The sequence below is a fragment of the Thalassophryne amazonica genome, unplaced genomic scaffold (assembly GCF_902500255.1).
Source record: "Thalassophryne amazonica unplaced genomic scaffold, fThaAma1.1, whole genome shotgun sequence".
NCBI classification, from domain to species: Eukaryota; Metazoa; Chordata; class Actinopteri; order Batrachoidiformes; family Batrachoididae; genus Thalassophryne; species Thalassophryne amazonica.
The window spans coordinates 6,790-34,553 of record NW_022986342.1 but is presented as its reverse complement, the minus strand read 5'-3'; the positions used below and the strand labels follow the sequence as shown (position 1 = coordinate 34,553).

Below are 27,764 nucleotides of genomic sequence, written 5' to 3'. Positions count from 1 at the left end.
AGTTGTTTGGTATGCGGCCGCGGCCCCACCGGTTGCAAGTGTAGTCGTTCATGTATGGAACGCGGCCGCAGCCCGTGCTTTCTTGACAGTGGTAAAGTAGCTAAATAACTTTTGAACAAAGTTGCTTTCTACGCTGAATCTCACTGTTGCACTGCCAAAAGCCAGCTGACAGTAACTGGGAGCGGACAGGATGCCTGCGGTGTCTAAAGGAGACGGAATGCGCGGTTTGGCCGTGTTCATCTCTGACATCAGGAACTGTAAGTTTGTTTATCGCACTCGGCTCCCGCTTAACTTCCGAACAACTTAGCCGGTACTTTGGAGGTTCTGTGACGCTGTGCCCGGTGTTCGTTTCCGCCTGTCTAGTTTATTTATTTTCGAAAGTTGTCTCGTGACGTTAAACAGCCATTTAGCTGACGTTAGCGTTCGCCGCTAGCTGCAGGAGCTAACGTGAAGGGCGTGAACCAGACTAACGCTTTATTTAATCTCTGTCACTTTGGGGTTTTCGGCGCATCCCGTTGTTTGTTTATAGGAGCACAAAAACAATCCACGAGTTGACACTCTTGTTTTATTTATTTTTAAGTCATATGTTAACACTGTGTTAAATCATTATTTTCGGAAAACGCACCATCCTTTGCATTTAACTTTAATGACTCAGGTCCACAAGTACTTGGACGGTGAAATATTTGATCATTTTCCATTGAAAACGCAACAATCATCATGTCCCTTCGCTTTAATAAGCCATCTCACAGTTTCAAGTGCACATGCGTGGGAGAGCCGCTAGCACTTCCGGGTCAGGGGTCACGCAACCCAAGCTCCGCTGTGAATTTGCGAAACATAGGATGGTAGTCGTTTTAGGCCGTAACCTCTAGGGTTGTTGACCTCCCAATAATTCAACAAAAATTGTAACAAGTAATATATATAAATATCAATCAATCAATCAATCAATTTTTTTATATAGCGCCAAATCACAACAAACAGTTGCCCCAAGGCGCTTTATATTGTAAGGCAAGGCCATACAATAATTATGTAAAACCCCAACGGTCAAAACGACCCCCTGTGAGCAAGCACTTGGCTACAGTGGGAAGGAAAAACTCCCTTTTAACAGGAAGAAACCTCCAGCAGAACCAGGCTCAGGGAGGGGCAGTCTTCTGCTGGGACTGGTTGGGGCTGAGGGAGAGAACCAAGAAAAAGACATGCTGTGGAGGGGAGCAGAGATCGATCACTAATGATTAAATGCAGAGTGGTGCATACAGAGCAAAAAGAGAAAGAAACAGTGCATCATAGGAACCCCCCAGCAGTCTACGTCTATAGCAGCATAACTAAGGGATGGTTCAGGGTCACCTGATCCAGCCCTAACTATAAGCTTTAGCAAAAAGGAAAGTTTTAAGCCTAATCTTAAAAGTAGAGAGGGTGTCTGTCTCCCTGATCTGAATTGGGAGCTGGTTCCACAGGAGAGGAGCCTGAAAGCTGAAGGCTCTGCCTCCCATTCTACTCTTACAAACCCTAGGAACTACAAGTAAGCCTGCAGTCTGAGAGCGAAGCGCTCTATTGGGGTGATATGGTACTACGAGGTCCCTAAGATAAGATGGGACCTGATTATTCAAAACCTTATAAGTAAGAAGAAGAATTTTAAATTCTATTCTAGAATTAACAGGAAGCCAATGAAGAGAGGCCAATATGGGTGAGATATGCTCTCTCCTTCTAGTCCCCGTCAGTACTCTAGCTGCAGCATTTTGAATTAACTGAAGGCTTTTTAGGGAACTTTTAGGACAACCTGATAATAATGAATTACAATAGTCCAGCCTAGAGGAAATAAATGCATGAATTAGTTTTTCAGCATCACTCTGAGACAAGACCTTTCTGATTTTAGAGATATTGCGTAAATGCAAAAAAGCAGTCCTACATATTTGTTTAATATGTGCTTTGAATGACATATCCTGATCAAAAATGACTCCAAGATTTCTCACAGTATTACTAGAGGTCAGGGTAATGCCATCCACAGTAAGGATCTGGTTAGACACCATGTTTCTAAGATTTGTGGGGCCAAGTACAATAACTTCAGTTTTATCTGAGTTTAAAAGCAGGAAATTAGAGGTCATCCATGTCTTTATGTCTGTAAGACAATCCTGCAGTTTAGCTAATTGGTGTGTGTCCTCTGGCTTCAAGGAGAGATAAAGCTGGGTATCATCTGCGTAACAATGAAAATTTAAGCAATACCGTCTAATAATACTGCCTAAGGGAAGCATGTATAAAGTGAATACAATTGGTCCTAGCACAGAACCTTGTGGAACTCCATAATTAACTTTAGTCTGTGAAGAAGATTCCCCATTTACATGAACAAATTGTAATCTATTAGACAAATATGATTCAAACCACTGCAGCGCAGTGCCTTTAATACCTATGGCATGCTCTAATCTCTGTAATAAAATTTTATGCTCAACAGTATCAAAAGCAGCACTGAGGTCTAACAGAACAAGTACAGAGATGAGTCCACTGTCCGAGGCCATAAGAAGATCATTTGTAACCTTCACTAATGCTGTTTCTGTACTATGATGAATTCTAAAACCTGACTGAAACTCTTCAAATAGACCATTCCTCTGCAGATGATCAGTTAGCTGTTTTACAACTACCCTTTCAAGAATTTTTGAGAGAAAAGGAAGGTTGGAGATATATACGCGCCCCTGGGCGAGCAGATGTGCATATATACAGTCCCTGTGCTTAATTAAACAAATTCATCATAGTGCATCTGTCACCAACAAATTCAACAGTGATATAGGCCTATATTACAACTTTTTGAGTTTTTTACAATGATCAAATTAACTCCCACTATAAGTATATGTTCTCGAATATATGATATAACAGTTATTAAGTCCAAATTTGGGATCATTGACATGAATAGAATGAAAGGGATAGGCTTCAGGGCTGTAACCGGGTCTGTGCCGACCTGCGGGTGAGCCCCGGTCCCGTCCTATATTGTGATTATCTGGTTCTGACTGTAAGCACATATAGAGGAAGGGTTTGACATGACGGTTCTGTGCCAAACAGCATCAGCCATCCCCCACCTCTTGTTTATAGGAATTTAGATAGAATTGTGAGACATATACCAACACTGGGAATTTAATGAAGATCAAGTATGAAGGTGATCAGGTGAAGGGGGATGGGGGTGGACAGGTTTGGAAGACTGGTAGGGGAAGGTTCCACCCTTTTCACCTCTGATTGGCTAGAAGGTGTTTACCATGATTGGCTATTTGATTTGGCCGTAAAACGTCATCTTATGTTCAGGAACTGCCGTTGTCTTAGCTCGATCGTAACAGTGTGATAAATGTGTACTGTTTATTTATTTATATATATATATATATATATATATATATATATATATATATGAGGTCTATTAGAAAAGTATCCGACCTTATTATTTTTTTCAAAAACCATATGGATTTGAATCACGTGTGATTACATCAGACATGCTTGAACGCTCGTGGGCATGCAAGAGTTTTTTCACGCCTGTCGGTTACGTCATTCGCCTGTGGGCAGTCTTTGAGTGAGGAGTTGCCCACCCTCTTGTCGATTTTTTCATTGTTTAGGAATGGCTCAGAGACTGCTGCTTTGTTTGATCAAAATTTTTTCAAAACTGTAAGGCACAACTGAGTGGACACCATTCAATAAATTCAGCTGGTTTTCGGTAAAAATTTTAACGGCTGATGAGAGATTTTGGTCTGGTAGTGTCGCCGTAAGGACGGCCCACAGTGCCTAACGGCGATCTGCGCTTCGAGGCGGCAGCGTTTCGCCGTTTCAAGTTGAAAACTTCCACATTTCAGGCTCTGTTGACCCAGTAAGTCGTCAGAGAACACAGAACTTTCAGAAGAAGTCGGCATGAGGAGTTTATTCGGACATTCCATTGTTAACCGACATTTTGTAATGAAAGAACGTGCGGGCAGAGTCGCATGTCAGGCCGGACCCGACCGCGGGGGGTCACGACAGGAAAAACACCTCCGTTGGAAACCTTAACGGACAAGTTGGAACATGCCCAAGCTATTAAACAATTTCTCAGTTACTCACTTGTTGAAAGCCATCAAAAGCCGCCTGAATTTTACAAATGGTTTTCAACACGGAGGTGTTTTTCCTGTCGCGACGCACACAGATTTGCCGAGTCGTCACGGAAAGGACTCGGCGAATTTGCGCGCACGTCTTTCATTACAAAATGTCCTTAAACAGTGGAATGTCCGCATAAACTCCTCATGCCGGCCTCTTCTGAATCTTCTCTGTTCTCTCACGACGTCCTGGGTCAACAGAGCCTTAAATTAGGATGATTTCAGCTTGAAACAGGCTGACGACGGCACCTGGAAGCAATGCAGGACGTCCCGCTCCGTGGGAAGTCCTTACAGCGACAGAAACACCCCATAATCTCTCATCAGCCGTTAAACGTTTCACCGAAAACCAGCTGAATTTCTCGAATAGTGTCCACTCGGATATTCCTCACAGGTCCAGAAACAATTTTGATAAAGCAACGTGCGCCGTCTCGAGCAGTGTGTGAAACAAAGGAATTCAGCCGAGAGGGCGGGACCACATCTCACTCAAGGCCTGCCCACAGGGAAATGACATCACCGACACGCGTGAAAAAACTCATGCATGCGCACGAGGGTTCAAGCATGATTGGTGTAATCGCATGTCAATCAAATCCATATAGTTTTTTTTATAAAACTGCCGGTTAGTTTTATAAGATACCTTGTGTATATATATATATATATATATATATATATATATATATATATATATATATATATTATACAAATAATGGATGGTAAGGAGTCCAACATAGAGAAATATTGGATGAAGAAAAGTTATATTGGACGAGTCTTACCATCCATCAGTTGTTATGTTCTCCACCCCCCTCCCAATTTAAGCAAACAACAAAGAGTCAAGTAAATTAGATCAATTTATTTAGTTGTGAACAGCATATGAATGCTTCTAAAACGTCAGTAGTGTGCTTGTCTACCTTCTTAGTGTTTTTGGCATCCTTGGAGTTCAATATTTCCATCAGTTCCTCCTCTGTGAACTCGGCAAACCTCGCTGGCAGACGATTTTCTGCTGTTGTTGACATGTTTGTTGCCATTTTTTTTCAACCAGCGTCTGTCAGCTCATTCCTGACCTTCGTATGCTGCGCTCTGATTGGCTAGCTGTTGGCAGTATGCTCTAACGCTATTGGTCAGTGGGAACCGATCCAGTATAACTTTTGGTCCTAGCCTTTTTGGATCCAACATAACTTTCTGGCACCAAATGACAATCAGACATGGTTCCATCTGGGTCAGAGAGGGAAACTAGTTGCCAACAACAGGAAAATGGCACAGTCCAGACCTGACAGACCTACTACTGATGCCATACAAAAGTTTAAAGGGATAATGGGGCAGATGAAGAACACAGGTATCCAGACTGTTGAGAAAGGACCCAGGAAGAGACATGCAAATGTTTTTACAACCCGTTTTGACCCTGGAGTGACTGACACCATGCTGCAAGATTATTTAAGGGGAAAACTTTGCTTGGATGTGAGGGTCAAAAGGATACAAACAAAATATGACACCTACGCCTCATTTCATATCAAGTGTGAATGTACGAACCCATCAGTGTTTATGGATGCAAACCTCTGGCCAGAAAACGTGTTTGTTCGGTGGTGGAGGGAACAGAGAGAGCATGTACAGCAGCTAGCTGGACTGCCAAATAATAATATAATATGTACAGACAATGCAGAGCAAGATGTAAATATTCTATTTGTTATATCAGATCGAATGAGCAGATGCTCTGTAAGGAGTCACTTGCAAAAAAGTTGTCAAACCATGACTAAAATTCCTTCTGGAAAGAAATTAAACTTGTGAACAACTTTAAAACTGCCCTCCCAAAAACACATTGCCAAGCTCTGGAGAAAGCATTTCTCAAGTTTACTCAACAGTGTTGAAAGTACAAGTGACTGGAGTCAGAAAATTGATTGTAATGTTGAGTTTAAAGATGTGGATTTAAGACAGAGATAGAATCTGCTATCAAGAAGTTTGATTCTAACAAGGCCTGTGGCTTTGATGGCGTATATTCAGAACACCTAAAACTTTGTTCTGATCGCCTTCACCTGTTACTTAGCATGTGTCTGACCAGTTTTCTGGTACATGGAATCTTTCCAGATTCTGTTATCTGTGATGCTTGTCCCTGTCATTAAGGAAAAAAACTGGTAAAATTACTGCGACAGACAACTACAGATCAATTGCTAGTATAGTCAGTAAGGTTGTTGAGGTTATTTTGCTAGATCGCATGGAAATGTATCTTGTAACAAAACCAAATCAATTCGGATTTAAGAAGAAACTCAGCACCGACGTGTATATATGCCTTCAAGGAGATAGTAGATGAATATCACACACTTAATGGTAGCATTTTTGCATGTTTTTTAGATGCCAGCAAGGCATTTGATTGGGTTAATCATAGAATACTGTTTGAAAAACTCGTCAGGAGAGGATTTCCTGGTTATGTTGTAAGAATTTCAATTTATTTTCATTTATATAGCGCGAAATCACAACAGAGTTGCCTCAAAGCGCTTCACACAAGTAAGGTCTAACCTTACCAACCCCCAGAATATTGATATTTTGGTACTCTAGTCAGCGAATGTGTGTCAGGTGGGGTAAAACTTACTCAGATTACGTTAATGTGTCAGGTGGGGTCAGACAAGGTGGGATATCATCGCCTTATCGCTTTAATATTTATGTTGATGATCTCAGTGTAGAATTAAATAAATGCAATACAGGCTGTAATATTCACACTCGTAAATTATTTAATGTATGCAGATGACTTGGTTGTGTTCTCCCCATCTGCATGTGGACTCCAGATGCTCCTTCAGGCATGTGAGAAATTCGGTGAGACGCATGATGTGAAGTTTAATGCTAAGAAAAGTGCTGTAATGGTGTTCCAATGAAGGATTTTAAGAGGCGCTGCAATGCCTAATTTCATGATGTGTGGTGAGATTGTGAAAGAAGTTGATGAGGTTAAATATCTTGGACACATCGTGTCAAAGGATCTGTCTGGCGATGCTGACATTGGTAGACAGATTAGAAAACTTTACGCACAGGGAAATGCTATTTTGCTTAAATTCCATGTGTTCCATTGTACACAGCACAATTACAGTGAAACTACAGAAGAGCCTCCATAAACAGACTGTATGTGTCTTATCACAACTTGCTAAAGATCAATCAATCAATTTTTTTTTTTATATAGCGCCAAATCACAACAAACAGTTGCCCCAAGGCGCCTTATATTGTAAGGCAAGGCCATACAATAATTATGTAAAACCCCAACGGTCAAAACGACCCCTGTGAGCAAGCACTTGGCTACAGTGGGAAGGAAAAACTCCCTTTTAACAGGAAGAAACCTCCAGCAGAACCAGGCTCAGGGAGGGGCAGTCTTCTGCTGGGACTGGTTGGGGCTGAGGGAGAGAACCAGGAAAAAGACATGCTGTGGAGGGGAGCAGAGATCGATCACTAATGATTAAATGCAGAGTGGTGCATACAGAGCAAAAGAGAAAGAAACAGTGCATCGTGGGAACCCCCCAGCAGTCTACGTCTATAGCAGCATAACTAAAGGATGGTTCAGGGTCACCTGATCCAGCCCTAACTATAAGCTTTAGCAAAAAGGAAAGTTTTAAGCCTAATCTTAAAAGTAGAGAGGGTGTCTGTCTCCCTGATCTGAATTGGGAGCTGGTTCCACAGGAGAGGAGCCTGAAAGCTGAAGGCTCTGCCTCCCATTCTACTCTTACAAACCCTAGGAACTACAAGTAAGCCTGCAGTCTGAGAGCGAAGCGCTCTATTGGGGTGATATGGTACTACGAGGTCCCTAAGATAAGATGGGACCTGATTATTCAAAACCTTATAAGTAAGAAGAAGAATTTTAAATTCTATTCTAGAGTTAACAGGAAGCCAATGAAGAGAGGCCAATATGGGTGAGATATGCTCTCTCCTTCTAGTCCCCGTTAGTACTCTAGCTGCAGCATTTTGAATTAACTGAAGGCTTTTCAGGGAACTTTTAGGACAACCTGATAATAATGAATTACAATAGTCCAGCCTAGAGGAAATAAATGCATGAATTACTTTTTCAGCATCACTCTGAGACAAGACCTTTCTAATTTTAGAGATATTGCGTAAATGCAAAAAAGCAGTCCTACATATTTGATTAATATGCGCTTTGAATGACATATCCTGATCAAAAATGACTCCAAGATTTCTCACAGTATTACTAGAGGTCAGGGTAATGCCATCCAGAGTAAGGATCTGATTAGACACCATGTTTCTAAGATTTGTGCGGCCAAGTACAATAACTTCAGTTTTATCTGAGTTTAAAAGCAGGAAATTAGAGGTCATCCATGTCTTTATGTCTGTAAGACAATCCTGCAGTTTAGCTAATTGGTGTGTGTCCTCTGGCTTCATGGATAGATAAAGCTGGGTATCATCTGCGTAACAATGAAAATTTAAACAATACTGTCTAATAATACTGCCTAAGGGAAGCATGTATAAAGTGAATAAAATTGGTCCTAGCACAGAACCTTGTGGAACTCCATAATTAACTCTAGTCTGTGAAGAAGATTCCCCATTTACATGAACAAATTGTAATCTATTAGACAAATATGATTCAAACCACCGCAGCGCAGTGCCTTTAATACCTATGGCATGTTCTAATCTCTGTAATAAAATTTTATGGTCAACAGTATCAAAAGCTGTTTTTAGGATTGTCTGAAGTATGAGAGCACAAGTCTATTGTGTACAGGTTTTGATGTACAGTGCTGTCAAGCAGTCATATGGAAACTCATCTATAAATTTATGTCATGGTTGGAGGTCTCCAGGAATGGCATAATCATGGCGGTGCTTGAATCCATCCATCCACCCATTTTCTTCCGTTTCATCTGAGGTCGGGTTGCGGGGGCAGCAGCTCAAGCAAAGCTGCCCAAACCTCCCGATCCACACACACCTTCCCCAGCTCCAGGGGAACCCCGAGGCGTTCCCAAGCTAGCTGCGAGACGTAGTCTCTCCAGCGTGTCCTGGGTCTTCTCCGGGGCCTCCTCCCGATGGGACGTGCCCGGAACACCTCTCCAGCGAGGCGTCCAGGGGGCATCCGAAAAAGATGCCCAAGCCACCTCAGCTGGCTCCTTTCGACGTGGAGGAGCAGCAGCTCGACTCCGAGCTCCTCCTGATTGACTGAGCTCCTCACCCTATCTCTAAGGGAGCGCCCAGCCACCCTGCGGAGGAAACTCATCTCGGCCGCTTGTACTCGTGATCTTGTTCTTTTGCTCATGAGTCAAATCTCATGACCATAGGTGAGGGTCGTAGCGTAGATCGATCAGTAAATTGAGAGCTTTGCCCCCCTGCTCAGCTCTCTCTTCACCACGACAGTCCGATACAGTGACCGCATCACTGCAGATGCTGCAGCGATCCGTCTGTCGATCTCATGCTCCATCCATCCCTCTCTCATGAACAAGACCCCGAGATACTCCACTTGAGGCAAGGACACTCCACCGACCTGAAGAAGGCAAAGCACCTTTTTCCTATCGAGAACCATGGCCTCAGATTTGGAGGTGCTGATTTTCATCCTGGACGTGTCACACTCGGCTGCAAACTGCTCCAGTGCACTCTGAAGGTCCCGATTTGATGAACCCAACGGAACCACATTGTCTGCAAACAGCAGAGACGAGATTCTGTGGTTCTCAAACCGGACCCCCTCTACACCCTGACTGTGCCTAGAAATTCTGTCCATAAAGGTAATGAACAGAACCGGTGACAAAGGACAGCCCTGGCGGAGGCCAACGTGCTCTGGAGACAGACTTGACTTACTACCGGCAATGCGACCCAAGCTCCTGCTGCAGTCATACAGGGACCGGATAGTCCTTAGCAAAAGGACCCCGTACTCCCGGAGCATCTCCCACAGGGCGCCTCGAGGGACACGGTCGAATGCCTTCTCCAGATCTACAAAACACATGTGGATTGGCTGGGCGAACTCCCATGGATCCTTGACCACCCGATGGAGCGTGGACAGCTGGTCCAGTGTGCCGTGACCAGGATGAAAACCACACTGCTCCTCCTGAGTCCGAGGTTCGACTATCGGTCAAATTCTCCTCTCCAGTACTTTGGAATAGACTTTACCGGGGAGGCTGTGGAGTGTGATCCCCCTGTAGTTGGAACACACCCTCTGGTCCCTCTTCTTAAACAGAAGGACCACCACCCCGGTCTGCTAATCCAGAGGTACTGTCTCCGACTGCCACGTGGTGTTGCAGAGATGTGTCAACCAAGACAGTCCTACAACATCCAGAGACTTGAGGTACTTGAATCCAGTATTTTTTTATGTATCCCGAATTAGAAATCATCTGTTTAAAATGGTACATATCAGCTCTGGTTAGCTTATGTTTGAGATTTTGGATTTTTAATTTTTTTTTTTAAAGAGTCTATGGACCGGTACATATTTTTCTTATTATTATGCTATGTAGTTGAGTCCGCAATAAAGTATATTGATTGATTGATTGCTATTCCAAGCTCATGTTTTCATAGCCTTTTTAGCGCGTGTTTAGATTAGTCTTAGCTTTGTGGGGTAGTTTTGTGATGAAAATGTGAACTTACAATGTTGGATTGTTGTTTTCTCTGTTGGCTCTCGAGTGTTGAACAGGATCCTATTAAAGCATATGCAGACTTGTGCAATGCCTGGGTCCAAATGTAGGCCTGTGCAGTCATATATCTCCTCCAACCTTAACCTATTTCAACCCATCGGTCACAAATGTGATCGTGGAAAAAAAATTGACACTTTAAAGGCTTTAAAAATGTTATTGAATCAATCATTAGTACATGTAGAACAAAAATGGAGACATGGAAGGGTTTGAATGAAGTGTGTGCAATATCAAGTGCGTAGTTGGGGCAACTGTTTGTTGTGATTTGGCGCTATATAAGAAAAAAGTTGATTGATTGATAGTGCAATTTGTCACATGACCAGAGCTGTTTACATTATAGTGGCACAGACAGAATCAAATTGTTCCACCAAAGCTCTCAAACAAAACCTCAGGAAGGTTTGTTCAAATAAACATATCACCAAGATTGGCACATTTTCCAGAATTTACACTTTTCTCTGTGCAGTCATCAAAATATGAACATATCACACTCAGAAATGTTACTATGACTTTGTCCCAGCTCAATTCAACACACTCAAATCAAAATCAGAAACATACCCCCCCATCCACCCAGTGGGCCTAAGATGTCAGAATAGTCCAATATTTACACACTTTACAGCACCACCAGTGTCTCACCCTCATCCCAATGGACCAAACATACTGCATTTTATATATAACTGTCAGAGTTGTTCAGAGTTGGACCTGAACAGAACAACTACTCAGTTTACTCACACAGAAATGATCACGCAAGAGACACTGAATTTCTTTGTCCTGTACAGGAGAGGACAAACGAGAAGCTCCTTCAGAAAGAACTGTTGTCCGTCCTAAAGATCCCGCCCATTTGCCTCTCCTTTTATTGAATATCATTACATACAGCGTATAGGAGTGACAATATCACAAAACAATGGAAAAAGACAGTCTGGTCTCACATTGATATGAAAACTGTTATGGCTTTTGAGCCCTCAGTCTCCTAAGCTTTCCATAACAATGTCCAGCCCTTGAACCGTGTTCCAGTTACACTGCTCTTCTTCAAGGCTGAACCATTAATCAAAAGTACACATCTGCGTTTAGCCAAACATGACCCCAGCCAACCAGTCTGACATTCTGGCAAAACAATATGCACATTGAATGGTCAAAGATCATCTGCTCACTTTTCTTGTTTGACAGTCTTAATGATCACTTGAACCATTCAGCGTATATGATTGCTTTTGACACTAAGTAATTATTTAAAGGAATAATGGTACATGAACTTTCACACATTCATATACGTATATATGAAAAATAGAGAACAGAATCAAAGATATGATTACAGAGAGTATATCAAAGTGAAGACATTAACATTTGATAATACATATATTGACAATATAGAGAAAAACCCTGTCATTCTTCCCCCCTGTTTATCAAATTTAATATCTACACGTCTAACATTATCATTGTAGAAATATCAAAAACTTACAAACAGTGTACTTAACCACCAGTTTTCCCTGCCGGGACGGGGTGACATAATTCAGTCTCCAATAGCAATAACGCAACATAGTAATGGTCCAGCAATAAGCCATCAACTGTGATGGAAATCATCCGTTGAGCCATTGATCAAGCAAGAGAAATCATACAGCAAATCATAACATGTAGTAAGTCAATTCATTGGTTTCCATCAGATACATGCCCGTTGAACCATTTTCTTTGTATAAATATTTAAACTGATTGATATTTGGACATCATTGGAGTTTCTCAGGTAGCTTATTCCAATTGTTTAGGCCACAGACAGAGACATAGAAGCATTTCCTGGTCGTTCTTGCACCCGCAACTTTAAAATGATACAAATCCCTTAAATTGTATATTCCTTCTCTTTGCATAAAATATCATTGAATTCTGAAAGGTACTTGCTTATGTTTTACTTTATACATCAATCGAACAATCTTAAATTAAATCATGTCATGGAGTTTTAAAATCTTTGATTAATAAACAGTGAATTGGTATGATCCCGATAACCTGCATTATGAATTATTCTTAATCCTCTTTCTTTTTTTTTTTCTCTCTTTCTAAGGTTGAATAATGGTTGTACTGCAGTGTTGTAGTTATTGCCCTATACTTCAGCACCATAAGTCAAGTAAGACTCAATCAGTGTGCAACAAAGAGTATGTAGTGCTTTCTCTTGACTATGTTGGATATGTGCTGTCTAGTTGATCCTGACATCGATGACCACCCCTAACGACTTGTTCTCTCTAACAGGTTCTACATTTACTCCCTGTATGTTTAACTGTATTTGTTCATCCTGTTTATAGCTTCCAAATAACATTATTTTAGTTTTTTAGACCAACTTAGTGACAGTTTGTTCATATCGAACTGAACCAACTCTTCAACTGTATCATCTTTGATCCCAGATCATCTAATAATTGTTATGAATTATCTCCTGAACAAAATGAGTTCGTATCATCTCCCAATTCGCTCTAATCAGATCTGAGACTTTACATAAATCATTGATATACAGTATGCATAACTTATAATTTTGGTGCCTACACAGAACCCTGAGGAACTCCACAAATGACACAAACTGTGTTTATTAATCGCTTCTATTGCACCTTAACCTATATTGACTATCATTAAGCAGGTTGCATTGTACAATAATCTGTTATTGCAAAGTTTTTCTGCTGTTTTTGAGAAGACACATGCATATAGTTAGTAAAGATGCTTGTCACCAAATTTGAATAAATGTATCACTTCCTTCTGGTCTGAATTGTAACGTGGTTCATATATTTTTTCATACCACCACACAGTAAATGCCACAATCATAGCAATAATTGTCAAAATCATCATCAGGGTGCGTAATTTGCAGCCTGCTCTGGCAGCAAAGCTCTCCATAGCTAAAACAGTATTTCGAACAACCTGTTGATATTTCTCTCTCACTCCCCCTGTCATGAGGTTTTCTCTTTGTGTGTGTGTGTGTGAGAGAGAGAGCGAGAGAGAGAGCGGTTCTGGTCTTGAAGCAAGTGGAATTAAAATAATGTGTCATGTACTCTGTCCTGTGCCCTGTTCTTGACGTTTTCTTTAAACACAGGTGCACAGGAATAGAACAGGATTGTCTCCTGTTCTCAAAGATGCAGTTGCGTCTGCTTCTTTTCTCCTGGTCTGGTCATGTCAGTGCTCTTATTTCAAGCCTGTAGTACATCTCCTTCTAATCCTGCATTACGTGGACAGGATTCTCCTCGATTGTAGCTGGTTTCTCATCTGTGAATCTCATCTGATCTCATCTGTGAAAATAAAATGAGGTGGGCTTCATAGATAATTGGCAAAGCTTCTGGGGAAAACCTGGTCTTGTTAGAAGAGACGGCATCCATCCCACTTTGGATGGAGCAGCTCTCATTTCTAGAAATCTGGCCAATTTTCTTAAATCCTCCAAACCGTGACTATCCAGGGTTGGGACCAGGAAGCAGAGTTGTAGTCTTACACACCTCTCTGCAGCTTCTCTCCCCCTGCCATCCCCTCATTACCCCATCCCCGTAGAGACGGTGCCTGCTCCCAGACCACCAATAACCAGCAAAAATCTATTTAAGCATAAAAATTCAAAAATAAAAATAATATAGCACCTTCAACTGCACCACAGACTAAAACAGTTAAATGTGGTCTATTAAACATTAGGTCTCTCTCTTCTAAGTCCCTGTTAGTAAATGATATAATAATTGATCAACATATTGATTTATTCTGCCTTACAGAAACCTGGTTACAGCAGGATGAATGTTAGTTTAAATGAGTCAACACCCCAAGTCACACTAACTGCCAGAACGCTCGTAGCATGGGCCGAGGTGGGGGATTAGCAGCAATGTTCCACTCCAGCTTATTAATTAATCAAAAACCCAGACAGAGCTTTAATTCATTTGAAAGCTTGTCTCTTAGTCTTGTCCATCCAAATTGGAGGTCCCAAAAAACAGTTTTATTTGTTGTTATCTATCGTCCTCCTGGTCGTTACTGTGAGTTTCTCTGTGAATTTTCGGACCTTTTGTCTGACTTAGTGCTTAGCTCAGATAAGATAATTATAGTGGGCGATTTTAACATCCACACAGATTCTGAGAATGACAGCCTCAACACTGCATTTAATCTATTGTTAGACTCGATTGGCTTTGCTCAAAATGTAAATGAGTCCACCCACCACTTTAATCATACCTTAGATCTTGTTCTGACTTATGGAAATTGAAGACTTAACAGTATTCCCTGAAAACCCCTCTTTGGCTGCTTTCAGTGATGCCGGTATTTGGTTAGACTCTTTCTCTCCGATTGTTCTGAGTTATTTTCATTAGTTACTTCCTCCAAACCATCAACATGTCTATTAGACCCCATTCCTACCAGGCTGCTCAAGGAAGCCCTACCATTAATTAATGCTTCGATCTTAAATATGATCAATCTGTCTTTATTAGTTGGCTATGTACCACAGGCTTTTAAGGTGGCAGTAATTAAACCATTACTTAAAAAGCCATCACTTGACCCAGCTATCTTAGCTAATTATAGGCCAATCTCCAACCTTCCTTTTCTCTCAAAAATTCTTGAAAGGGTAGTTGTAAAACAGCTAACTGATCATCTGCAGAGGAATGGTCTATTTGAAGAGTTTCAGTCAGGTTTTAGAATTCATCATAGTACAGAAACAGCATTAGTGAAGGTTACAAATGATCTTCTTATGGGTTGCTTGACGCGAGGACGTTTTGCTTAAAATCGCAGAAGCTTCCTCAGCTAGAATTCTTGCTCTGGAAGTCTGACTTCTGTCTGACTCTTGTCTTCTGACTCTGACAAACTGTTATGTTTAATGGCTGACTCTACTGCAGTGATGTAATCTACTGTCAGTATATGTTTAGGTGATGTAATCTACTGTCAGTATATGTTTAGGGGTCACTGAGAAATTTAGTCCTTTAGTGAGCACATCCTTTTCTGTCTGTGTAAGAACCCTGTTGGAGAGATTCTTTACCCAATTTTCCCTGTTGTCACTAATTTGTCTGGGTGTATCTTTAAAACTACTCCCACTGAAAGTACGCCTTTTCTGTACTAAAACGTTGTGAAACTTCCTGATTTGCCGCTCCTTACTTTTTAAATGCTCAGCCATTTGAATTTTAACTATGAACTTTGTGATCTTATTATGGGCCTCTTCCTCCACTAAAGTTTCTAACCTTTTGTGAAGACTATCAAGATCATTTTGGAGGTCTAATATTTTAAAATGAAGCCTTCTAATTATAAGACCCAAAATCCTCCTAAGGTAACTGTGCTGGATCTTTTCTGCTGTGTGACCTGCTTCTAGTGCCTTTTGCTTCATGCATTTGGGAATAACATTTTGTTTGCAGCATTGTACCCCCCCCCCCCCCCCACCCCAGTGGACCAAACATACTGTAATAGTACAATAGTGGGGGGAGGGGTATGTTTAATATTTTTAAGTAAATATGTATAACTGATCAAGGACAAACTATTCAAAACATCTGTGGCTGAAATATGTTAAAATACTGAGGACGACACAGAGAAATGTGTCAGTTGCTCATGAAAAACCCTGATAATACATGATCCCACCGCGGCCATGGTTCTCAACTGGAAAGAGGTGCCTTGCCCTCTTGAGGTCGGTGAGTGGTGGAGCATGAGATCAACAGACAGATCGCTGCAGCATCTGCAGTGATGCAGTCGCTGTATCAGACAGTCATGGTGAAGAGAGAGCTGAGTAGGGGGGCAAAGCTCTCGATTTGCCGATCGATCTATGTTCCGATCCTCACCTATGGTCATGAGATTTGGCTCATGACCGAAAGAACAAGATCGTGAGTACAAGCGGCCGAGATGAGTTTCCTCCGCAGGGTGGCTGGCCGCTCCCTTAGAGGTAAGGGGAGGAGCTCAGGCACTCGGGAGGAGCTTGGAGTCCAGCTGCTGCTCCTCCACGTCAAAAGGAGCCAGCTGAGGTGGCTCGGGTGTCTTTTTCGGATGCCCCCTGGACGCCTCGCTTTAGAGGTGTTCTGAGCACGTCCCATCGGGAGGAGGCCCAGGACAGGCTGGAGGGACTGTGTCTCTCAGCTGGCTTGGGAACACCTCGGGGTTCCCCTGGAGGAGCTGGGGGAGGTGTGTGTGTATCGGGATGTCTGGGCTGCTGCCCCCACGACCTGACATTAATGAAGTGGAAGAAAATGGATGGATGGAAATAAGCAGTCAGATCACAATCAAGGGTTACAGGTTAAGCAAATCTTTGTTATATGTGATTTACAATTTAATGTCTTGCCAGTGAACGATTTGCATGTTTGATAGTTTCATGGTACTGAAATTAATCACAATTCACAGTTTGGTGAAATTTGCAGTGTTCTTTTTAAAATTATGGTGTATTATTAAACAACTAAAAACCATTGTTTTGATGTTATTGTGGTGCTGATGTCATCAAAGTACTATGAACAATGTATCTTATATGCAGAAAACCTTCGCAAACAATGTTTCATACTTCTGCAAGTTAAATTTGGTTGTTGGATTGGTAACGTCTGATTTGTATTTTCTACTTACTGCTGAGAAGCAGCGCTGATGTGGTCCGATTGTTGTATTAATGTTTGCCGTTATGAAATCAATCTTTTTCATGTCATTGACAGAAAATGTTCTGTTTTAAAGTAAATTTGCATATTTCTGAGTGACCATAACACTGTTATTTGATACACAGTGACACTTTGATTGGTGAAAATAGATTTTGTGATCGTTGTCTCGATAAATTCTAGATTTATGTCTCAAGAAATATGTGTATACGAGGTCTATCAGAAAAGTATCCTACCTTTTTATTTTTTTTAAAAACTATATGGATTTGAATGACGTGCGATTATACCAATCATGCTTGAACCCTTGTGCGCATGCGTGAGTTTTTTCACGCGTGTCGGTGACGTCATTTCCCTGTGGGCAGGCCTTGAGTGAGATGTGGTCCCGCCCTCTCGGCTGAATTTCTTTGTTTCACACGCTGCTCGAGACGGCGCGTTGCTTTATCAACATTTTTTCTGGACCTGTGAGGAATATCCGAGTGGACACTATTCGAGAAATTAAGCTGGTTTTCGGTGAAAAGTTTAACGGCTGATGAGAGATTATAGGGCGTTTCTGTCAGTGTAAGGACTTCCCATGGAGCGGGACGTCGCGCAGCGCTTCCAGGCGCCGTCGTCGGCCTGTTTCGACCTGAAAACATCCTAATTTAAGGCTTAATTCACCCAGGACGTCGTCAGAGAACAGAGAAGATTCAGAAGAGGCCGGCATGAGGACTTTATGTGGACATTCCACTGTTTAAGGACATTTTGTAATGAAAGACGTGCGCGCAAATTCGCCGAGTCATCACGGAAAGGACTCGGCGAATTTGAATCTGTGTGCGCCGCGACAGGAAAAACACCTCCGTGTTGAAAACCATTTGTAAAATTCAGGCGGCTTTTGATGGCTTTCAAAAAGTGAGTAACTGAGAAATTATTTAACGGCTTGGGCATGTTCCAACTTGTCTGTTAAAGTTTCCAACGGAGGTGTTTTTCCTGTCGCGACCCCCTGCGGTCGGGTCCGGCCCGACATGCGACTCTGCCCGCGCGTTCTTTCATTACAAAATGTCCGTTAACAATGGAATGTCCGAATAAACTCCTCATGCCGACTTCTTCTGAAAGTTCTCTGACGACTTCCTGGGTCAACAGAGCCTGAAATGTGGAAGTTTTCAACTTGAAACGGCGAGACGCTGCCGCCTCGAAGCGCAGATCGCCGTCAGGCACCGTGGGCCGTCCTTACGGCGACACTACCAGACCAAAATTTCTCATCAGCCATTAAAATTTTTAACAAAAACCAGCTGAATTTATCGAATGGTGTCCACGCAGTTGTGCCTTACAGTTTTGAAAAGATTTTGATCAAACAAAGCAGCAGTCTCTGAGCCATTCCTAAACAATGAAAAAATCGACTAGAGGGTGGGCAACTCCTCACTCAAAGACTGCCCACAGGCGAATGACGTAACCGACCAGGCGTGAAAAAACTCTTGCATGCCCACGAGGGTTCAAGCATGTCTCATGTAATCACACGTGATTCAAATCCATATGGTTTTTGAAAAAAATAATATCAGATACTTTTCTAATAGACCTCGTATGTGTGATAAATCAGTGTAATGTCCGTACACCATTTATATGGTTTAGATTGATCTAGTTTAGCAATATTATTTAATTGAAAAGTTCAAATTTCTTTAGTAACAACTAAAATTATATTTACATGCAACAAATAATATCTAGTGTAAATCAGCAAGGCTGATTTGGAATTCAGGTTTGCAAAATGTCGTGTCCGTACACGATGTAGTGTCCGTACACCAAGCTATTTTGTGCTGCAAGTCTGGTCGACAAACACAGAAACCGGTTGTATTAGAGTTACAATAAATAATGCAAAGCTCACTTCCATGCTGTAATGTATGTAACATTCAAGTATGTTTATGAAAACATGTTATTTTCTCTAAAGAAACACCACATAATTATATGCTGCCCTTCACACCCCCCAACACACACACACACACACATGCTAAAGATCATTTCAGGTTGGTTCTGGGTTGATATATTTAAATAACTGCATCATTTAACAAATGATAAAACTGTAGTGTCTGTACACCACATTTTGGCACAAAAAACATGCATTTCGAAATCAGCTCTAGCTTTTCAGGAAGTGAAGTTAATAAAAAGATATTTTGGCATTTATTAGACAACACCTTTAACAATTTTTTTCTGAGTATAAATAATTTAATATAGGAACATCAAATTTCTACCCTTAGTATACCCCACTGGTACCCCTTGATTGTGATCTGGCTGAGGAATAATGGATCAAAATATAATTTACAAAGTAAGTCCCTTCAGCTGCTCCCTTGTTTGCACTCGGGGTCGCCACAGCAAATCCAAGGTGGATCTGCATGTTGAATTGGCACAGGTTTTACGCCGGATGCCCTTCCTGACGCAACTCCACATTACATGGAGAAATGTGGCAGGAGTGGGATTTTAACCTGGAGCCTTCTGCACTGAAACCAAGCGCATTAACCACTAACCAGTTTTATTTGTTATCTATCGTCCTCCTGGTCGTTACTGTGAGTTTCTCTGTGAATTTTCAGAACTTTTGTCTGACTTAGTGCTTAGCTCAGATAAGATAATTGTAGTGGGCGATTTTAACATCCACACAGATGCTGAGAATGACAGCCTCAACACTGCATTTAATCTATTGTTAGACTCGATTGGCTTTGCTCAAAATGTAAATGAGTCCACCCACCACTTTAATCATACCTTAGATCTTGTTCTGAGTTATGGTATGGAAATTGAAGACTTAACAGTATTCCTTGAAAACCCCCTTCTGTCTGATCATTTCTTAATAAAATTTACAGTTACTCTGATGGACTACCCAGCAGTGGGGAATAAGTTTCATTACAGTAGAAGTCTTTCAGAAAGCGCTGTAACTAGGTTTAAGGATATGATTCCTTCTTTATGTTCTCCAATGCCATATACCAACACAGTGCAGAGTAGCTACCTAAACTCTGTGAGTGAGATAGATTATCTCGTCAGTAGTTTTATATCCTCATTGAGGACAACTTTGGATGCTGTAACTCCTCTGAAAAAGAGAGCCTTAAATCAGAAGTGCCTGGCTCCGTGGTATAACTCACAAACTCGCAGCTTAAAGCAGATAACCCGTAAGTTGGAGAGGAAATGGCATCTCACTAATTTAGAAGATCTTCACTTAGCCTGGAAAAAGAGTCTGTTGCTCTATAAAAAAGCCCTCCGTAAAGCTAGGACATCTTTCTACTCATCACTAATTGAAGAAAATAAGAACAACCCCAGGTTTCTTTTCAGCACTGTAGCCAGGCTGACAGAGTCAGAGCTCTATTGAGCCGAGTATTCCTTTAACTTTAACTAGTAATGACTTCATGACTTTCTTTGCTAATAAAATTTTAACTATTAGAGAAAAAATTACTCATAACCATCCCGAAGACATATCGTTGTCTTTGGCTGCTTTAAGTGATGCCGGTATTTGGTTACTCTTTCTCTCCAATTGTTCTGTCTGAGTTATTTTCATTAGTTACTTTCTCCAAACCATCAACATGTCTTTTAGACCCCATTCCTACCAGGCTGCTCAAGGAAGCCCTACCATTAATTAATGCTTCGATCTTAAATATGATGGAACAACTATATGGATTTTATTCATATGTTTTTACGTCAGACATGCTTGAACCCTCGTGCGCATGCGTGAGTTTTTCCACGCCTGTCGGTGACGTCATTCGCCTGTGAGCACTCCTTGTGGGAGGAGTCGTCCAGCCCCTCGTCGGAATTCCTTTGTCTGAGAAGTTGCTGAGAGACTGGCGCTTTGTTTGATCAAAATTTTTTCTAAACCTGTGAGACACATCGAAGTGGACATGGTTCGAAAAATTAAGCTGGTCTTCAGTGAAAATTTTAACAGCTGATGAGAGATTTTGAGGTGATTCTGTCGCTTTAAGGACTTTTCACGGTGCGAGACGTCGCGCTGCGCTCTCAGGCAGCGTCATCAGCCTGTTTCAAGCTTAAAACCTCCACATTTCAGGCTCTGTTGATCCAGGATGTCGTGAGAGAACAGAGAAGTTTCAGAAGAAGTCGGTTTCAGCATTTTATCCGGATATTCCACTGTTAAAGGAGATTTTTTTAATGAAAGACGTGCGGGCGGATTGCAGCGTCGGCTCGCAGCCGCCGCGACGCTCCGCCACAGGAAAAACACCTCTGTTGGAAGCCTTGAGGACAAGTTGGAACATCTCCAGCTGATAAACAATTTCTCATATACTCACTCCACTGAAAGCCATCAAAAGCCAACTGGATTTTAACAAATGGTTATCAACACGGAGGTGTTTTTCCTGTGCCGCCGCGTCGGCTGCGTCCCGACGCGCGGACCCGTCCGCACGTCTTTCATTAAAAAAATCTCCTTTAACAGTGGAATATCCGGATAAAATGCTGAAACCGACTTCTTCTGAAACTTCTGTTCTCTCACGACGTCCTGGATCAATAGAGCCTGAAATGTGGAGGTTTTAAGCTTGAAACAGGCTGATGACGCTGCCTGAGAGCGCTGAGCGACGTCTTGCACCGTGAAAAGTCCTTAAAGCGACAGAATCACCTCAAAATCTCTCATCAGCTGTTAAAATTTTCACTGAAAACCAGCTTAATTTTTCGAACCATGTCCACTTCGATGTGTCTCACAGGTTTAGAAAAAAGTTTGATCAAACAAAGCGCCAGTCTCTCAGCAACTTCTCAGACAAAGGAATTCCGACGAGGGGCTGGACGACTCCTCCCACAAGGAGTGCTCACAGGCGAATGACGTCACCGACAGGCATGGAAAAACTCACGCATGCGCACGAGGGTGCAAGCATGTCTGACGTAAAAACATATGAATGAAATCCATATAGTTTTTGAAAAAAATTAAAAGGACCTATACTTTATGGACAGACCTCGTATATATCAAGGTGCTTTTACATTGTTATACATCAGTATCACCATTAAGAAAGCACTTGAATAAAATCAATAGTAAATCAGTTTAAAAACTCATAACATGACAAAACTTATATATTAATTAAAATGAGAGGTATCGAAGGGCTGATGCACCTCCTGAATGCTCTACACGTGATCAGTGCACAAGTAAATATACACATCTCTAAAGGTGTTTTTCAATACGTATGAATTCATGTAACTTCTGTGTGACGACATTATGAAGTCATTCATACCAATCAATCATAAAAGTTTTGCTGATAAATATATGCTCTAGGGGGGTGGCACAGTGACTTAGTGGTTGGCACTGTTGACTTGAAGCAAGAAGGTCCTGGGATCGCTTCCTGCCTAGTTCTTTCTGTGTGGAGTTCTCCCCATGTCATCTTCCCACTTTCAAAGACATGCGGGTGAGGTGACTTGGTGGCTCTAAATTGACAGTATGTGTGCATGAGTGTGTGACCGTTTGTTTGTCTATATATCTCGTCCTGTGATGGACTGGCGGCCTGTCCAGGGTGAAACCCTGACTCTTGTGCAGCTCCCCATGACCGCTAATTTGTCTAAGCAGATACAGAAAATTAATATATGCTTTGGATTATACACGCAGGCTAGGGTGGTCCAAAAATACAAACTTTAAGGAGGTTTTCCTCCACAATTTTCATTTTGTTCTATGCCTCCCTGCTAACATTTATGCCAATTTTTAGCTTGATTGGTGAATATTTACTGGTCATGCAACAAGGGGTCATTTTTTACTATGTGGAATTGCTTTAAAAAAAAGACAATTTCTTCACTAAATTACTAAATTAATACAACATATTGATCTAACCAAGGTCCATGTCTTAAAATATCTTCAGATTGTTGTTTTTCTTTCAAATGTTATGTCAATATGTCATCATTCATCAATCTCCCTTCATCAATGTTGCCTTGGAGCAGGATGGGTAGTTCTTCCTGTGTTGCTTCACAAGGAGGAGCAGATACTATTGATGTTCTTCATTCTTCATTAAAGAGGAGTTGTACTTCTGCATCAGTGCAATGGCTTTCTGCAGGATCATTTACCACTTTCATTTGTGATGCTGCCATGCAAAGTTCTTGATAGCAAAGATCATCATTCCATTCCACAAGATCTTTATCCAAGGGTTCTAGCGTTGCACTTGATGCTAATTTCTTTTGATAATTCAGCTGGCGCTCTTGTCGAGCAGTTTTTCTTTTTTCTTTTCCATGTAGCAGGACATCAACCCCTGCCATGCTGCATGACAGAACATCATTGCGCTGCATGATGAGAAACTGCTCGTCTTCAAAATTTTCATTGTTGTCAATGCATCACTTGTGGCAATATCAAAGAGACCCTGCAGGTGGATCAGGAACTGATCCTGGTTCATTTTGTCGCCATCACTGTTTCTCTTCCGATTTTTCTTCAGCTTCACATAGTCCTCATTAAGCTTCATGAGGATGCGAATCATGGAGTCTTTTCTCTGATGTGGACTCTGTACTCTCTGCCACAGTTCAGTGACATGCATCACAGTCTGGGATGCTGCCTCTTTCAGTGTCAGTTTCTGATTGTTGTGAAAGATCATCAGAAGTCGAAGGACATCTCTATTAGTTGGAAAATGGGACCCAGACAGTTGGTCTGATCCTTTACCTAACAGCCAAACCTCAGCAGCACTCCTACTTTTGGCCATTTTAATCTTTATCAATTACCTACAAACAATAAGCTGACAGTTACTAATCAGGGATTGACATTAAGCTTTTTAGTGTACTTGTCCATAGGACAAGTAACCCTGGCAGTTTACTTGTCCTATAGGAAAAGCTGGTTGTCCGGACAACCCGTGACTGAGATTCAAATTAAATATTTATCACATGTACTGACTTATCACTTAATAAAAACCTGTCATACTTCTTTTGTTTGTAAGTACTTTAACTTTAATATTCCAACATAAGAATTGCTGACATAGAAAAATCATCACATTTCACCATGTTCTGGGACTGAGATTCATATTAAATATTTATCACATCTATGTTGCTGGGACATATCACTTCATGAAAAAGTTAATACTGTCACTCTCCTGTGTGGGTGGTAAAATTGAATTTCCAAAAAATAACTTTTTTTTTTTTTTTTTTACACATATTGCATGCATAGCCTCTAGCCTTTAATCTGTTAACCAAGACATAGCTCATAATGTTTCTCTCTTGTGATTGTTCATAATTGGGGAAAAAATTGGTAAATGCCAATATGCATCTGCTTCTCTCCTGTGTTTTCTGAATTCATCACTGTTCAATGCATGATCATTTGCCAGTATTTTTTTGATAAAGCAAATCAAATTCTTTTATTTCAACATTTACACCTACACTTGCAGGGGTTGATGTTTTGCGTTTGACTGGTGTTTTCCCTGGTATCTGGCCCGGTTTCAATATATTCTTCAAAAGACGTGTTAATCGATGCGATGTTCTTTATCTAATGTTTCCTGGCACAGCATCTTGCAAGAAGATGCTATGAACGCACACTCCATACAGTGGTCTCGTGCACACATGATACAGGGTTCTCCCCAGAAATGTTTAGTCTAGCGGTGCTGTTGGTAATTATCACCTGAGGCGGCGCGCATTGAGTCATTTTGACTGGTTTTAGATGCATGCAGAAGTAAGAAGAAATTCTTCTTCTTACTTCTTATAAGTAAGAAGAAGAATTTTAAATTCTATTCTAGAATTAACAGGAAGCCAATGAAGAGAGGCCAATATGGGTGAGATATTGGCCTCTCTTCATTGGCTTCCTGTTAATTCTAGAATAGAATTTAAAATTCTTCTTCTTACTTATAAGGTTTTGAATAATCAGGTCCCATCTTATCTTAGGGACCTCGTAGTACCATATCACCCCAATAGAGCGCTTCGCTCTCAGACTGCAGGCTTACTTGTAGTTCCTAGGGTTTGTAAGAGTAGAATGGGAGGCTTAGCCTTCAGCTTTCAGGCTCCTCTCCTGTGGAACCAGCTCCCAATTCAGATCAGGGAGACAGATACCCTCTCTACTTTTAAGATTAGGCTTAAAACTTTCCTTTTTGCTAAAGCTTATAGTTAGGGCTGGATCAGGTGACCCTGAACCATCCCTTAGTTATGCTGCTATAGACGTAGACTGCTGGGGGGTTCCTATGATGCACTTTCTTTCTTTCTCTTTTTGCTCTGTATGTACCACTCTGCATTTAATCATTAGTGATCGATCTCTGCTCCCCTCCACAGCATGTCTTTTTCCTGGTTCTCTCCCTCAGCCCCAACCAGTCCCAGCAGAAGACTGCCCCTCCCTGAGCCTGGTTCTGCTGGAGGTTTCTTCCTGTTAAAAAGGGAGTTTTTCCTTCCCACTGTAGCCAAATGCTTGCTCACAGGGGGTCGTTTTGACCGTTGGGGTTTTACATAATTATTGTATGGCCTTGCCTTACAATATAAAGCGCCTTGGGCAACTGTTTGTTGTGATTTGGCACTATATATATAAAAAAAAAAAAAAAATTGAATTGAATTGATTGATTGATTTGAAAAGGTTTGACCAGTGGTTAATATTGATTGATTATATTTATATCAATTGATTATTTGTTTGACTCAGTCTGTGTCAAGCTGTACGCACGAGAAGGGGCATTTTTTGGACATTGTGCTCTCTTTTGGTCTTAATCCTAATGTAATTGAGGTTTGTGAAACCCACTTCTCTGATCAGTTTGTTGTTTTATTTTCTTCAACGTTGTCTTGGCGCGTGCTCAGTCCGTGCGCCACGGCGCGCTGGGTGCGCACATTCAGTACTGAGTCAGCCGCCCTGTTTTCTGATGCTTTTCATGAAACATATAGAAACGACTCAGATAACGCAACTCTTGATGAACTCCTTTCTTACTTTAATGGTGTGTACACACAGGCTTTGGACTCTGTGGCTCCTTCAGGGCTGAAGCGCTTAAAGCCCACGGCACAGCCTTGGTTAAACGAGCGCACTTGTGAACTCGGTCGCTCTTGTAGCCGTGCTGAGCGACAATGGAAAAAAGGTCATCTTCACGTTTCCTTGCAAGAAATGAGGGACAAATGAGGGACAGATTCATGTCAGATCTTGTGTCCTTAAACTGTCATAAACCTCACGTGCTTTTTAACACTCGCTAACATTTTAACATTCGGTCATTAATCCTCATGCGAGCAATATCTCTGTGCCCTCGGCCAGCCTTTGTGAAGATTTTCTCTCTTATTTCAGTGTATGCTTTTTGTTTTAATGTAGGAGGGAAAAAAATTACTTCCACCACTATTCTTCAAATTATTAACTGCACAATATACTGACTATCTTTAATCTTTTTGCAGGTAAAAGTAAAGAGGCAGAGATCAAGAGGGTAAATAAAGAGCTGGCCAATATCCGATCCAAATTTAAAGGTAGGTGACAACTTTGGGGAGTTACAGAAAAGTTGTGGCGAGCATTTCTGCTCCATTCAAAAGTGGATTAAATGAATAAATAAATGTTTGCTATTTCACTGCGCATGGAGTGAACTCCAAAAGTGTTGTAACAAGTTCAACTCATTTACTTTTGCACTGAACACATTTGGGTTTGAGATCAAAAGAGTTTGGAATGAAATGTCATTATTTATTCAATGCTTTATTTCACTGATTGTAAATGATCTGCTACCAAGAACAAAAACATTTTAGTTTAATGTATTATTTGCAATTTGTCACATTGCTTCTGGAACCTTAAAGTGGATATGACATTTAAAGACAACATAGTCTTATTACATGTAACAAGTTATATAATTCGGTCAACCTAAGCGTTTTGGGAAAATGGACGCAGTTCTCTCGTTATATGCAACATTTGAACGTCCCACCACTGAAACGTGCACACCCCGTGACCAGCTTCCCGCTAAGCACCAAACCTGAAATACGTCACTGCCTGTGGACCTTATCGGCTCGCGCGCCTGGATGCCGTTGTTAGCGGCAGAAACTTTGATGAAATCCAGCTCTCAGGGACTTGTTTGTCGATATGCCTGACCAGTGTGTCGCAGCATGTTGCACAAACACAAGGGCAAAAGGTTTTAGCCTTTTCAAGTCCAGGCAGATTGATCGAAAGCCGCGATGTTGTGTGATGCACGAAATGTCAGGGTGCCGCTCGCACACCCCCATTTGCTCCTGACAGCAGACACTTTCCTCTACCGCCTCCATGTTCTCGCACCGCTCACAGGAACACCTAAAATGTCAACCCCAAATAATATGTTCACAATAATCTTGAAATGGTCAAGGAACTTAATATCAGTGCAATACGTAGTAAACACGGCAGCGACATGTTCACTGTTGTTTTCGGCAATCTTTTTCAAAACTTTGACTGTTTATTTCCTATTCTTTTGTGAAAATAACGTAACTAAACATGGATGAATGCAATGCCAGGCACTCGAAAACGGCAAAAACCCGAAGGTAATGATGGTGGTCCGCAAGTAGTAGCTACACTATTGCGGCTCCGGAAAAATAACAAAAGCAGTAAACAGATGCTAGAATCGAAAACGCTATAATTATAGTGTTATAAACAGCAGCAACAAAAATCAAAGCCTCCCTTACCATTCCGTATTCTGCAGCCTTTTAAAAATCCATTGGAATTGGCATGTCTCTTGCCTCTGCTTCGGCTCCGCCATAAGCAC

The 27,764-nt window shown here is 41.4% G+C and overlaps 1 long non-coding RNA gene across 1 annotated transcript; it reads left to right on the top strand.

The window, feature by feature from the left end:
• LOC117506094 lies at positions 1-26,544 on the top strand. The gene is made up of 2 exons (XR_004559371.1): positions 1-257; positions 26,449-26,544. It is a non-coding gene; the product is annotated as an uncharacterized LOC117506094 (long non-coding RNA).
• Positions 26,545-27,764: the final 1,220 nt, after the last annotated feature.